Here is a 16073-nt window from a genome sequence, read left to right on the forward strand (position 1 = left end):
AATGGGCCATTCGTTCAAATTGGACCATTAAACCATTGACCTAAAAGCCAACGGCCAGAATGATTCTATTTCCCAGTTATTTTTAAAACCATGATTTACACATCAATGAAGTGCTGAACAGGCAAGGCAAATATTTTTATATGTAGCAAAGTATTGGGTTTTAAATCTATAAAACAGTTGGAAGGCTATCAGAAAATGAGTATTGTAGAATTGGGTCCATGCTGAGATAGATTAATGGAAAAATTATAAAATATGGGATAAAAAATAAAATCATTCATAGGAACTTTGGAGTAACTCCAACAGTGAATAAAATGAAATAAAATATACTAAGATGGTTTGTTTATATGTATAAAACACTATCAACAATACTTATAAAAAAAAGTAATTTCTTACAAGTTGAAGGGACTAGAATGGCAAAGGGTAATCCAAAAAGTGCATGGGTAGAAGTCTAAAAAAAGATTTAAATGTCAACAATTTAACAACAGATATAACATTTAATAGAATGTCTTAGAAAAAAAGACATGCGGACATAGGATTCATGAAGCCAACCCATATAGTTAAGACTTTGATGATCATAATGCTGATGATGATGATATAATATATGCATAAACTTTATTTTATAATACATTATATAATATAAAATGTTATAAATATATCTATTAAAGCGCAAATTATTTAAACTTGCATTGTGTTTTATGAAAATTATTTTAACCACCCTTACCTCTCAAAATTTCTCCCTCATCATTTTACATATAAAATTACAAATATACCCTTCCATTAATTTGGCACAAAGAACTTAACACAAACATTATAATAAAATGCTTTTGAACATTTCAAAATTCCTATTTTGCTCATGGATGATAATATTGGAATTGCCTTTTCTATTTAAGAGTAAAAGGGGAATTTAGTAATAGCAAAAGGGGGGAGGGGGCATGAGACCAAGCACGGGGAACTAAAGCTCAAAAAAAGAAAAACAAAAAAAAAACAAAAAAAAACACCTAAGTCTAGATGACCTGTGAACAACTTCTGGTTCCGTCATTTCAGTGGGGCCCTGCCTTAGTTGTGGTGGTTTTATGACCACTGTTCAAGGTTCGGGGAAAACCCAAAACTCTAAGGGTCAGGGACGGGGTGGGAACGGTATTTGTCCAACTCGCCCAAACTATATTATATAACACAATATATATAAAATTGTTAATATATGCTAATGTATATTATATCATATTATATTATATAATATAAAATAGTTCTAGGTAGGTTTTGGTATTAAAATTTATGTAGTAATAAGAATATTAATAATAATTGAAATATATTTATTTATTATTAGTTAATAATAAATAAATAATATTAATTAAATAATAATACTTAGGGTAAATTACAAAGACCCCCTGCACTATGGGGTCTGTGACAAAACCCCCCTATACTTTGTTTTGCAACAAACACCCCCTTTGATGAGGGCAGATTTGGCCCTTCAATGACATTATGACACCTGGCACTTACAGGCAGTTCGCCACGGGTAGCTCGCCACCAAGTAGCTCGCTGCAGGGTTTCTCGTTGTCAGGTAGCCCGACATCTCGCGAGAGGCTTCCTGCCTGACAAGACCGTACTTACCAACCTTGAAGATTGCACCCACGTCCCTTGTTTGGCAATGCAGTATCTGCCAACTCTGAGGACTGCACTCATGTCTCTCGCTTGGCGGCGTCGTGCCTGCCAACCTTGGAGGTTGTCTCCTGCCTGGCGGGACTGTACCCTACAACGGTCGCATTAGCCCACCTGCTCCCCAGTCCTGATGAAGACAGCCAGTCACTCTGAAACGTTACCTGACAACAGATCGCCACGACAGAGATTCGGGATCAATCCCACCAAACCTGTTAGGATGCCAGTATATAAAGACTTCAACCCCCAGGGGCCAAGGTATCCCATATTCACCACTCTCTAGCTTTCTCTTCTTGCAAACTCATTCTTTTCTAGCTCGCAACAGAGTACTAACTTAAGCATCGGAGTGCTCCCGCTGAGTGAGCAACCCCGGGTTCCTTTATCTTTCCTCACGCAGGTACCTCTTGCCCATCGCCAGCTAGGAGCTCAGCCACGTCTAGCTAGGAGTGGTTAGATCGCGCATCATCAATTGGTGCCGTCTGTGGGAATGCTTCGAAAAGCCTTCTCTACCAAACTTTGACCAGCATCAATGGCATCTTCTAGCAATGCCGGGCATAACAACGAAATGAACACTTCTGGGGGGCAACTTTAGGCTTCCGCCGTGCATATTGGTCAGTTTACCTCTTAGCACTTTTGATGTCCCCACGCTGAACCTATCCCAGGCCGCCAAGGCGGTGAACACCCCACTCCCTCCTGCGGTGAACACCACCTTTGTCGAACCCACCGTGGTTCCGCCCGTAGTGGGGCAAAACCAGCTAGGTGACCTAATACAGTGTGTACGGGCCATTCAGGCCCAGATGCAGCAAGTCCAGCAGCTTCAACACTACCAGCAGCAAGTCCTGTGTCATTTCTACCAGTAGTAGTTCCCAACACTGCAACAGAGCCGATAGCTAGCTCCACCGTAGTGCCCGATAACGCCGTAGAACCAGCAGCTACTCAACGGCCGCCGAAGTAGCCGCCCTCCTCATAGGGGAGAAACCTCCCAAGCCTCATCCCATAGCAGGAGAGAGCCAATAGCTCCCACCACCTCACGACGATGAGGCGGATCAGAAGACACTCGCCCCGCCAAGGCCGGTCCAGCGCATGCAACCGAAAACCTCACTGATAGGCAATCGATTCAAAGTCCTGGCTGCGAGCTTTGAACAAGACCCTTCGGCTCGCGGAAGCCAATATCAGCCTGATTCTCACCAGGCCAAGACTCGGCCTGATAGTACTGGAGCAAGCAGCACCAACATGGATCCCACCAAGAAGTAGCCAAGACGGCGTCACAAGATGTGCCGTGCGATAATCTGTGAACAGCTTGCGGAGCCCAACCGACCCAAACAACTCAAAGGTAAGACGGGAGCGAGCTTAGGAGTCGTGAAGACCGCCCCTCTCCTCTCGGTGCCATCTCCCCTCTCCCTCAATCTCCTAGTAGCTCCCATGCCAAAGGACTTCAAGGTACCCCCTCTAGACAAGTACGATGAGTCATTTGACCCAAATGACCATGTGGACTCCTTTCAGTCCCAGATGCACCTCGCCGGGGCCAGTGAAGCCTACATGTGCGTTGCCTTTTCCATGACCTTTAGAGAAGTAGCACGCACATGGTATAGAAACCTCCCATCCGGAGCTGGACGCAGTTTGTACAAGCATTCACCTCACACTTCGTTACTAGCAAGAAGTGTCCGAGGTCACAGAAAAACCTTCTTAGCATAGTCCAGAGGAAAGGAGAGTTGATTTGAAGCTACATCAAACGCTTCAACGACACCTGTTTGCTGATCCCAGACTTAGATCCCGCAATAAGACTCGCGACAGCAAAGAAATGTATCACCCACAGGGAGTTCAAGTGGCACGTAGTGGTGAAAAAATCCTAAAGACATCACCAAATTCCTCAAGCTTGCCGATCAGTTCATCGAGACCGAAGAGGAGATGAATCAAAAGATTGAAGCCCCGACGGAGAAAAGAAAGAGGGAAGGTCCCTACCAAGTAAAGTGGGTACTTGGGGAAGGTGCATACGAGCTCGAAACCTTATAAGGAAAGTAAGTACCTCAGGCGCGAAACATCAGCAATTTAAGGCGATACTACCTGTGATTGCCGAATTGGAGAGCGGACTGCGAGTCACTCCCAGAAGTCCAAGGACTAAAAGGTTGAGCTAACAAATAACCTCGGCACCACATAAAACCCAGTCGCCTCTTTGGCATGGGCGAACTAGTCCCAGTCGCCTCCTTGGCATGGGCACTTAAGACCCAGCCGCCTCTTCGGCATGGGTGAGCTAGTCCCAGTCGAACTGGTCCCAATCGCCTCCTTGGAATAGGCACTTAAGACCCAATTGCCTCTTCGGCATGGGTGAGCTAGTCCCAGTCGCCTCTTCGGCATGGGCGAACTAGTCCCAGTTGCCTCCTTGGCATGGGCATATAAGACCCAGTCGCATCTTTGGCATGGACAAAATCAACAAGAGTGGACTATAAGTTGCTCCCAGAACCTAAGGGCTAAAGTACCAGAGACCTCGGCACCACTTAAGACACAATCGCCTCTTCGGCATGGGCGAAATGCAGGAGTGGACTACGAGTCGCTCCCAGAGCCTAAGAAACTGAATCAACGCTTACGAGCTTGTAGAATTACGGGCCAAAAGGAGAAATCTACTCCCTTAGCCAAGTTATCTTCAGCTCGAGAGTGGGGGGCAAATGATGAGAGCGGATTTGGCCCTCCAATGACATTATGACACTTGGCACTTATAGGTAGTTCGCCACTTGCAGGCAGCTCGCCACTTGTAGGTAGCTCGCCACTTGTAGGGAGCTCGCCAATTATAGGCAGCTCGCCACTTGCAGGGAGCTCGCCACCAAGTAGCTCACTACAGGGTTGCTCGTTGTCAGCTAGCCCGACGTCTCGCGAGAGGCTTCCTGCTTGACAGGACCGTACCTGCCAACCTTGAAGACCGCACCCACATCCCTTGTCTGGCGGCGCAGTATCTGCCAACTCTAAGGACTGCACTCATGTCTCTCACCTTGTGGCGTCATGCCTACCAACCCCGGAGGTTGTCTCATGCTTGGCGGGACCGTACCCTACAACGGTCACATTAGCCCACCTGCTCCCCAGTCTTGACGATGACAACCAGTCACTTCAAAACGTTACCTGACAACAGATCACCATGACAAAGATTCGGGATCAATCCCACCAAACCTGTCAGGATGCCAGTATATAAAGACTTCAACCCCCCAGGGGACAAGGTATCCCATACTCACTACTCTCTAGCTTTCTCTTCTTGCAAACTCATTCTCTTCTAGCTCGCAACCGAGTACTAACTTAAGCATCAGAGTGCTCCCGTCGGATGAGCAACCCCAAGTTCCTTCATCTTTCCTCACGTAGGTACCTCTTGCTCGTCGCCAGCTAGGAGCTCTGTCACTTCCAGCTAGGAGTGGCCGGATTGCGCATAATCACTAATGGATTTTAATCTCATAAGAGATTAAATCCAATGGGTTTGATTGGTCAATTACATGAGAAATTGCACCTGCACACTTGGTTGAAAAATAAGTTTTTCTCTTACAAAAAAAAAAAAAAACCAGATTTGAACTTGTCCCACATTGGATAATTGCAAGGTTTGTTTTTAGTATTTCAATAGGAGCTGATTTACACTCCTTAGAATTAGTAGAGGAGAGTATGGGGATTCGATACCACGCAACGCACGCGCATGCGTGTGTGCGCGTGTGTGTGGCGCAATGAGGCGCTTTAGAGGCGCACTTTGCGCACACCCGCGTGTCTCGCGATGGGCGGCTCTGGTTTTGGTGCGTTGATGACCGTTGATCACCGTTGATTAGATCAACGGTCATGATTCGATCGGGTGTGATCAAGAGGCACAATTCAAAGTTAACAGTCACCAACTGTTAACAACTTTTTAAATAGTCACATTGGTTGAAATTATGATTGTTCAAAGTGCCTTCTCTAAACCAGCACCTACCTTTTCCTCATACCTCTTCACAAGTTATTTAAGGAGTATGAATCAGACTCCAAAAACACAATTTCGAAATTCACTATCTCTCTCTCTCAGTCCGGTTTGCTACAGTCTTATAGAAGGTTTCTTTGGAGACTCTTCAACTTTGCTGGTTGCAGATTTTTGCCCAAGGCTCTGTTGTATCCTGGAAACGAATTTGCATGTAACTCAACAGCAGACTCAGTAAAATTGAGTGGGGGCAAATAACGTTCTAAAGACAGTGTCTTCAGATGCGCCTCAGAGCTTCTCCTCCTAAGTTATAATAATGAATCAACTGAAAAATGTGAAATATGTGTAAAATCTAAAATGGCTAAGAAACATTTCCCTAGTGTTGAGAGAAATTCTCAACTTCTAGAACTAACCCATTCTGACATCTGTGAACTCAATGGTGTATTAACTAGAGGAGGCAAGAGATACTTCATAACATTTATAGATGACTTTTCTAGGTACACCTATGTCTACCTTATGAGAACTAAGGATGAAGCCTTTGACATGTTTAAACTATATAAGACTGAAGTTGAAAATCAACTAGAAAAGAAAATTAAAATCCTTAAAAGTGATAGGGGTGCTGAATACTTTAAAAATGAGTTTAATTCTTTTTGTGAAGAATTTGGAATAATACATCAGTGTTCTGCTCCTTATACCCCTCAGCAGAATGGCCTGGCTGAAGGGAAAAATAGAACACTTACAGAAATGATAAACTGCATGTTGTTAAAAGCTAATGCACCCTTAAAAGGGGGAAGCACTCCTAACAGCCTACCATTTACATAACAGAATTGTTTCTAGAGTTAACAACAAATGCCCATATGAATTATGGACAGGAAGAAAACCTACTTTAGCATATGTAAAAGTGTGGGGGTGCTTAGCATATTATAGAGTTCCAGATCCTAAAAGAACCAAATTAGAACTCAGAGCTAAGAAAAGTATGTTTGTTGGATATGCAGAACATAGCAAGGCCTATAGGCTTCTAGACTTAGAGTCCAATATAATAATTGAAACTAGAGATGTTGAATTCTTTGAAAATAAATTGTGTTCTGAACCTGTAGAAAATGAATCCACAGGAAATGACAAAGAAACTCAGATCTCAATACCTGTTGATAATAATGAGACTGAAAGAAGAAATGACACAACTATAACACCTACAATAGGACTTAGAAGAAGTCAAAGACAAAGAACAGAGAAACACTTAGGTTCATATTTTATCTCTACTTAGTCAATTGTATTTTTGGTTGAGGCTGATAGAGAGAATATTTTAAATAAAATACCCATTGTCCTAAACATTGAAAATGATCCAAAAACCTATAGTGAGGCCATGACCTCTAGAGATGCTGCCTTTTGGAAGGAAGCTATAAATGATGAAATTGATTCAATAATGTCAAATAACACACAGGTACTAGTAGATCTACCTCCAGGATCAAAACCAATAAAATGTAAATGGGTATTTAGAAGAAAATACAACACTGATGGAACTGTGCAAACTTTTAAGGCTAGATTGGTAGCCAAAGGATTTAGTCAAAAGGAAGGGATTGATTACTTTGACACCTATGCACCAATGGCTAGAACAACTTCTATTAGAACACTTATAGCATTAGCATCCATTTATCACTTATCTATTCACCAAATGGATGTTGAAACTGCTTTTTTAAATGGTGATTTAAATGAAGAGGTTTACATGGAACAAGTAGAAGGATTTGTTCTTCCTGGAAACGAGAAGAAAGTCTGTAAACTGGTTAAATCACTATATGGATTAAAACAAGCACCTAAACAGTGGCATGAGAAATTTGATTCTTGCATTCTAGCTTTTGGTTTTAAACATAATAGTGCTGATAGATGCATCTACTAAAAAATCACTGAAAATTATGGAGTAATTGTGTGTCTTTATGTGGATGATATGCTTATTGTGGGTACAAATATGGTTGGCATAAATGAAACTAAAAACTACTTATCCTCTGTTTTCAAGATGAAAGATTTAGGAGAAGTAGATACCATCTTGGGAATAAAAGTTAAAAAGCATAGTAGGGGCTATGCACTAAGCCAATCACATTATATTGAGAAAGTACTTGAGAAATTTAAGCATTTAGGTTTTAAAGAATATAGCACCCCATATGATTCTAGTATAAAACTAGTAGAAAATACTAGTAGATAAATTACACAACTTGAGTATGCTAATGCAGTAGGGAGCTTGATGTATGTTATGCTTTGTACCAGACCTGATATTGCATTTGCAATAAGTAAACTCAGTCGGTTTACAAGTAATCCCAGTGCAGAGCACTAGAAGGCAATTGGGAGAGTTTTTGAGTGTCTCAAGAGAACCTTGGAACTTGGCTTGTTTTATTGTGATTATCCAGCTGTACTAGAAGGGTACACTGATGCAAGTTGGATTACCGGTAATGGAGAATAGACAAACTTGTATATCTCACTCGACCATGGAATCCGAATTCATAGCCTTAGCGGCTGCTGGAAAAGAGGCTAAATGGATTAGGAATTTATTATTGGATATAAAACTTTGGCCTAGTCCTATGCCTCCGATTTCCATTTATTGTGATAGTGAGGCAACTCTGTCAAGGGCCTACAGTGGTACCTACAATGGTAAGTCCAAACATATAAGTCTGAGACATGAATTTGTTAGGCAACTGATTCAAGATAGAGTCATCATTATAACCTATGTGAGGTCAAGTAAAAACTTGGTTGATCCTCTTACCAAGGGTTTAGCCAGAGAATTGGTAAGAATGACAACCAAAGAGATGAGATTAACCCTTTACTTAGTCACCTGTAATGGTAACCCAACCTGAACTGAAAAGCCATCAGTATTGGGTTTAATGGGTAACAACAAGTTACAGCAATGTGATTGTTAGCACTAACATTGAGAAATTTCCCATCACAACATAAATAGTGTTGTCCGTTATGATGAGAGGTTGAGATAAACTCTTAATGAAGTTCTGAAATGTGTCAAATAACGGAGCACATAGTGGAACTTCACCAATGTGAACATAGAAGTGGTGCCGCTTCTCATGAGGGTTTGGGTTTGCTCTCGGGATTGTTCATGAAACCAGGAAAGAAGCACATGGCCATAACAATGCTGAGCAAAATTTGAAACTCTTGTAAAGACTGAACATTTTTATGTGTATAGGTGTCTCCTGTCTGTCTTGAGAGTAGTTGGTTTAAGGTCTTACCACCAATAACTTTGACAAGGCTCTGAGATAATTATACTAACAAGAGGTTTAAGTTGATAAACACTTTTTGTATGCATAACTGTGTCATAGTAGTTTGGATTGAGAGAGAACAATGTAATTGATCAATCAATGTGGGGGATTGTTGGATTTTAACCTCATAAGAGATTAAATCCAATGGGTTTGATTGGTCAATTACATGAGAAATTGCACCTGTACACTTGGTTGAAAAATCAGTTTTTCTCTTACAAAAAAAAAAAAAAAAAACTCAGTTTTGAACTTGTCCCACATTGGATAATTACAAGGTTTGTTTTCAGTATTCAGTATTTCAATAGGAACTGATTTACACTCTTTAGAATTAATAGAGGAGAGTATGGGGATTCGATACCACGCAACGCGTGCGCATGCCTGTGCGCGCGTGTGTGTGGCGCAATGAGGCGCTTTAGAGGTGATACAAAGCTAACAGTAATGGCACTAATCTCATCTACCTCAGATTTCTTCAAATTTCTCTCCCTCTCTCTCTCCTCTCTCTCTCTCCCTCTCCCCCTATCTTTCTTCTTACCCTTCCGAGTGAGAGGTGATACAAAGCTAACGCACATCTGGTGTTTTTCTCATCAAACGCCAGGCTGACATCACCGTAGACGAAAAATGGTGACACCGACTGGTGTTTTTCTCGTAGCCGACATCCAGTATGGTGGGTCGATAATATCACCATGGCCGACATCCTTGAACCACCATACACAGATCTGGTGTTTTTCTTGTCCATATCCGATGACACTGACTTCGTCGTAGCCGACATCCACTGACTCTTGACTTCACATTCAAAGAACCACCATCTACATTAATTTTAAGAAAATTTATAGGTGGGGGAGTCCATCGACTCAATGGGCCAGGAGTGCTAATGGAACTCTTAACAACTGGCTAGTGGTGGGAACAAATCTGTTGGGTTTAGGGTCCACACAAGTCGATCCCTAGCTCCAACAATCTGAGACTATAATGGAATCATGGATATAATTGTCACGGTGTGAGGGTCAAAGAAGAGGTTTAGTTCATCAGTTTTCCAACTACCAGTAATGAGGGAATCCACTGTGGTTTGAGAGTCTAAATCCACCACTTGTTGAAGTTCTACGGGATGAAGTAGCCAAGGTTCATGGAGGATTCGCACCTCATTCCCATCCCCAATTAAATAACGATCTCTTAAGCGAAGCTAATCTTTGCAACCGGCCACGTTGACCCAAATCTTTACAATGGAGGATAGAAGAGATTCTTAGGGTTGTTAGTGAGAACATAGAAATAGATCCGGAGGTTCCGCAAGATTTGGAGCCAAAATTCCGAGTGGTTCTTGCTGAGTTCGTGGTGTTAGACAAATTGCTGTTCTGTCGGGAATTCCGAGTGGTTTTTGCAATCATTCACGCCACTGCACTTTGGATTTTTATCCTCCAAATCTGTTAGTGTATCATGAACAGTGCACTCTGGATTTCTATCGGGAAGATGGATGGTGTTTTTCTTATTCAAAGGTAATATGGAGATTAAAAAAATATTGTAACAGTTTATTTGAAGACTAACGGAAGGGAGTCTTTGTCTCACAGTCATAATATAAAGGGGGTATTTGTTATAAAACAAAGTACAGAGGGGGGTCTTTCACATACCCCATAGTGTAGGGGGATTTTTGTAATTTGCTATAATATTTATTTATTTAACAAATCATAATATTTTTTTTATGAATAGAATAATATTTTATTTAATATTATTTTTATTATTTATAATACTATCAAATAATCTACTTTTAAAGATAAAATGATAAAGTTTACAATTTCATATGCTAGAGAATTGCTCGAACTCAAATGATCTTTATCTTTTTTAGAGCCTTTAAAAAATAGAAAATAATTTCTTCTTTTTAGATTTTAGACCTGAACTATAGCTTTTTGACTTTTCAAACAACAAACTCCAGCCACCTCATTCTCTTATATAGGATTTTGAAGTGTTTGCAAGTGAAACCTATACTTCTTACCATTTACCAATATAAGTTTTTCATTTTTTAGTTTTTGGGTAAATAATATAAGTTCTTTTTTTATTATTAAAAAATATTTTATCCACCAAAAGCAAAGTAAGAAGTTGTTTTCTTCATCCATCGGAATTGTTACCAAATGGAATCTATTCGAGATGTCCACTGTTTGGGGCTGCTTGGGGTGTAAGTAGAAAAAGTACTTTTAATTTTGCTTATGAACGTTGAATCGAAGCGACCACAGTGGGAGTCGAACCCACGACCTTTTGATCCGAAGTCAAACGCGCTAATCCACTGCGCTATGCGGTCTTGTTGATGTTTCTTCTTGCAAATTTGGTAACTATTCTTTTGTTTTGATAAGTCTTGTCATTTTTCCATTTTATGTCTGTTTGGTTGTAGTGCAAATTTATTTTCATCAGTAGTATGAATGTGTAAATGTAAAAATGCAAATTCTTATTTAATTATTTTTGGATTATACTCTATTCTTATTTATGTCTTAATTACTTCATTTGTACTGCAATCAAATGAAATAAGCTAAAATTTGAAAAAAAAAAGTTAAAATTTATATTCAAATAATTTGCAACTGCCATGGTTTTGCACCAGTATAAATTTATTTGCATTACAACCAAACACAAAGTGTTTTGGATTATTTACCTCCTTCACTAAATGATGATAATCGCAAATTTGCAGAAGATAGTCTTACGCTATATTGGTGATGACAAGGGCTTTAAACTGAGTCTTAACAGTACTGTCATCTTACATAACCTATAACCTGTCTTTGATAGTTTTGGCTAACGTTTTGAAATATAAGTTACCTTGATAAACTATATCCTTATCAATTATTTATCACCCCTATTGTTTTTGACAATTTTGACTAGCTCTAACCCTATTACTAACATTCATTAATGTTATGTCAAAATTTATATACATGTGACACCATATGACATATAAAATGATTTAAAATCTCAATATTATCCCTCGTCCCTCGTTCCTCTTCTGTAAGTCAGGTAAGAATCACCGCCCATGATTGGAACCTCTTCATAGATAACACGTTAACTGCCACCGGTTACCATTAGATCCAAATTTGTCGTTGCAACGGCGATGATGATACAAGCAAAGGGAGAGAGGAAAAATGGGATGGAGAGAGAGATGGAAGGTGGAGGGGGTTATTGTTGCTACTCTCGTGCTGGGTAGTTCTAGCATATCTACCTCTAGATCGGCCTCAAGCACTATGTCAGCCCCTTCGTGTCCTTTTTTGGTAAGATTGAACCCCACGATCCCCCCTTCCAAGAGGATCTCCCCAGGTTAAACATCCCAAATTTCTACTATACTTTGGAGAAGAGGTGTAGAAGTAGGAAGGGCTGATGTGATCGATCCCAATGTTTTCAAAACTGGACCAAACTGAACAGTCAAACCAAAAAATCTTCTTGGAATGGTTCCGTTTAACCCCAAAACTGCTTTTTGACAAAAAACCGTTGATTTGGTCAATGAACCATTGACCTAGATAGTTGGGCCGTCGAACCATTCAACCCAAGAGTGGGCTGCCTGTTCAGACTGTTTGACCCGGGAACTAGACTCCAGAATGGTTTCCTATCCATTCCGGTTTTAAAATCCTTAGTTAACCCACCGTCCTGGGCATATGTTTGGATCCTCTCCTTATAGCTTGATGAACACAATTGGTTATGACAAGATGACTTATTCATCTTTTCTGGGTTTTGGGTGTCGGTAGCAGAACCAATACAAGCAGAAGGAGTTGATGAGGGTAAAGGTGGAGGGGTATTTGGGGCTAAAAGCGGTGAACACGGTGGATTGTGAAGGTTGGAAGCAGGTTTTATTTTGAAAATTTGAGAAATAATAGAGGATAAATTTGACATTTTACTTATTTAATGATGATGACAATTCTCAGAAAACCTAAGGGTATTTTAAGAGTACTTTAAGAAATTTGCCCAAATATATATAAAGTGTCTTTTGTTCCTTTATAAACCAAATTGGAATCTACTCTTCATACTGACACCTACATCTCACCGTGTATTAAGAACATCTCTCCTGAATAATAAATACAAGTACAGGAGATGTTACCGATGTACAATCAGCACATTCTATGAAGAGTAGATCTGCACTCTTATAAACCGTTGTTCATGTCAGAACTGCCAGCATGTTGATAGTTAAAAAGCCACCTAAGATGGTCCGTGGCCATGAGCTGAGTCGGTGGTTCAAAATGCTAACTGCTGGCTTAACTTGTTTTTCTTATACTAATAAAAAAAAAGGGTTATTAATTATCGAAAGACTCCCTTTTCTGTTAAAATGGTGTCAATTTGCAAGATATTACAACGATCGGCTTATGTTCAATTCTATAAACTTCAAAGATGGGCTCATTTATTCACCCAAAATTCCTCAGACTGTATTCTGTACAACTGTATCTTGTATTTGAAATTCAAATTTCATACAATACTTGTATTTTAATATAGACGAATGAAAGTGATTATTGAGTTCTTTTCAATCCTCAAATCTAAGTTGGTATCAGAGCATCCGATCCAAAATTTTCCATGGCTCAAAACTCAACCCCCTCTAGTACCTCTCAGAATAACCAATATGCAAGAGAGCTTAATCCAACAATCACTTTGCTACCCGGTAACATCTCTCATTATTTTCCTATAAGACTCAATGGGAGCAACTATAATCTTTGGAAGGCTCAGTTTCTTCCTATCTTCAGAGCTCACTCCCTCATGGGATATGCTGATTGCACGTTCAAAGCTCCACCCGAACATGTCACACAAAAGCGTACCGCATCAACCAATTCAACTGTGGAAGTCAACAAAGATTATGTTGCTTGGTATCAACAGGATCAAATGATCCTAAGTTGGATAATAGGATCTCTTACTGAGATGGTCATGTAGTAAGTGCTTCATCATTGTATGAAACTTGGTCCATTCTACAGTGGACCTTCTCATGTTGCTCTCGCGCCAGAGTTCAGTAGTTACGGTATCAACTCAACACCATCAACAAGGGAATGAAGACCAATACCGAATACATACAGAGTATCTGCTCCATTGCAGTTTCAGTACTAGCCATTGATCAACCCCTCAATAGTGGTGATCTAGTCCTCGTTGTTCTCAGTGGCCTGGGGCCTGAGTATAGCCCGTTTGTGGAACCAATGACCTTTGAAGATCTTCATGGGCTTCTTCTTAGCCAAGAAATTAGGCTTGGAGATCTAACCTCCACTTGAGTGGACCTGCACTCTCCTACTGTTAATGCTGTCACAAAACAACCCACTCCTCTAGACAAAAAATCTAACCAACAACATCGTGGTGGTAGAATTTGGATAGTTTGTCTGTCCCGTCCAATACATTTCGAACACATCATCTTCGCCGAGGGAATTTGAAAATAATGGAAAATGGATGCTAACAGTACTATGGGCTTCATTCTTTATCAAATATGCTTAACCCTTCGGATCCACTTTCTCTTCCCATCCCTGAATACCGCATTAGAGTTCTCTTCTTCTCCCTCCCCTCTCCACCCACCGTCCCTTTGCTGCTGCAGCCGCCGATAGTTCCATCTGTGCCAATTCAAGTTTTTTCTCTTCCCACCGACACGTTGTTGTACTCTGGCCACATCAAGAACCATCCTCGCCGCTGCAAGCCGCTTCAAGTTTCTCTCACATGGTTCTTTTCTCTCCCCACCGACATGATGCTATACTGCGGCCACATCAAGAACCCTCCTCATCGCTGCAAGCCACTTCAAGTTTCTCTCACGCGGTTCTTCTCTCTCCCCACATACACGTTGTTGTACTCCGACCACATCTAGAACCCTCCTCCCTACTGCAAACCGCTTCAAGTTTCTCTCACGCGATTCTTCTCTCTCTCTCTCTCTCTCTCTCTCTCTCTCTCTCTTTCCCTATTGACACGTTGTTGTACTCTGACCACATCAATAACCCTCCACGCCGCTGTAAGCCGCTTCAAGTTTCTTTCTCGTGGTTCTTCTCTCTCCCCACTGACACATTGTTGTACTTCGACCACATTAGGAACCCTCCTCTCCTCACCGCTGCAAGCCACTTCAATTTTCTCTCTTGTAGTTCTTCTCTCTCTCTCTCTCTCTCTCTCCATCGACACACTGTTGTACTCTGGCTACATCAGGAACCCTCCTTGCCACTGCAACCCTCGTCGGTGCTGTATTCCGGCCAACTCCATAACCCTACCTTGCCCCCGCCAATCTCGTGGTTCTTATTTCAGCCACTTTAGGTCTTTCTACTTTTGATTTAATATATTGTGTTGTAATCGTTGTTCTAAACATGCAACCCACTTCAGGTTTATTTACATGTTGTATTCTTCTGATTAATGTGATTTAATCTATCCTAGAAAGAAAAACTAATAAAAACAAGGAAGAAAAATGACAGGGGTAGATGGATAACATAGGTTGACACTCAACGTGTTGTTGGATAAAATAGTTTCAATGGGGAAAGATTCTTGGTAGGTGAAGGGGGAAGAAATGTTGGATAAAATAGTTTGGAGGCTAAGATGAGTCAGCCTATAGCTTGCGGCTGAATTCTTGAGGGAGTAATCAAATCATTCTCAAATTGATGAAGGTTCGGCATAGGAATCCCAAGATGTTGTTTGCGATATTGAAGTCACTAAAAATGAAGGGGAGTTTACTATAATTGCAGGTGAGGTGTAGAATGCGGAGGTGATGGTAGGTGGATTTGGTGAATCTGCCAGAAGTAGTAGTATTTTGGACTTGGTGAAGAAAGAAGTGGAGAATAAGAAGTTGGGACCATTCTTTAATAATAAAAAATTAATGCTTTTGGAGTTGAGAATTAATGCCATGTTTCAAATATTTTTGTTTCCATTTGTTTTGCAAATTGTCACATCAATAAAAATTAAAACATGTTCTTGAACTATAATTGTTTATTTTTTGTTTATTTCAGTTAAGTTGTAAATAGACCACCTCTAGTCCTTTTCCTTACAGTCAGCTTATGTCCATCCAGCACATGAGTCTCCCATATTAATAAATTAAATCTATGGTTGCTTGTATACATTATGCTGGATCGAGCCCTTTATGCACTTGGTGATTCATTTTCAGTTGATCATCTTTAATTGTTTATTTCTCTCTTTATTACGTTTTATATTGACTTAGATAAGGGGACAAATTTTATCTAAACCAATTTAGTTTCTAAAACATTGATTTGAATGACTGATGTGGGTGTTATTAAGATAGCTATCAAGTTGAGTTAAGATCTCTGTATTTTTTCTTTGTTATTTCTTTATTATTATTATTTTTTTCA

General features: G+C 40.4%; 1 non-coding gene across 1 annotated transcript; it reads right to left on the minus strand.

Moving 5' to 3' along the window:
* Window positions 1-11030: 11030 nt before the first annotated feature.
* TRNAR-UCG (transfer RNA arginine (anticodon UCG)) lies at window positions 11031-11104 on the minus strand. The gene has a single exon. It is a non-coding gene; the product is annotated as a tRNA-Arg (tRNA).
* Window positions 11105-16073: the final 4969 nt, after the last annotated feature.

Source organism: Nelumbo lutea, chromosome 8 (assembly GCF_056320005.1).
Source record: "Nelumbo lutea isolate HS-2025 chromosome 8, American lotus-T2T, whole genome shotgun sequence".
Taxonomy (NCBI): Eukaryota; Viridiplantae; Streptophyta; class Magnoliopsida; order Proteales; family Nelumbonaceae; genus Nelumbo; species Nelumbo lutea.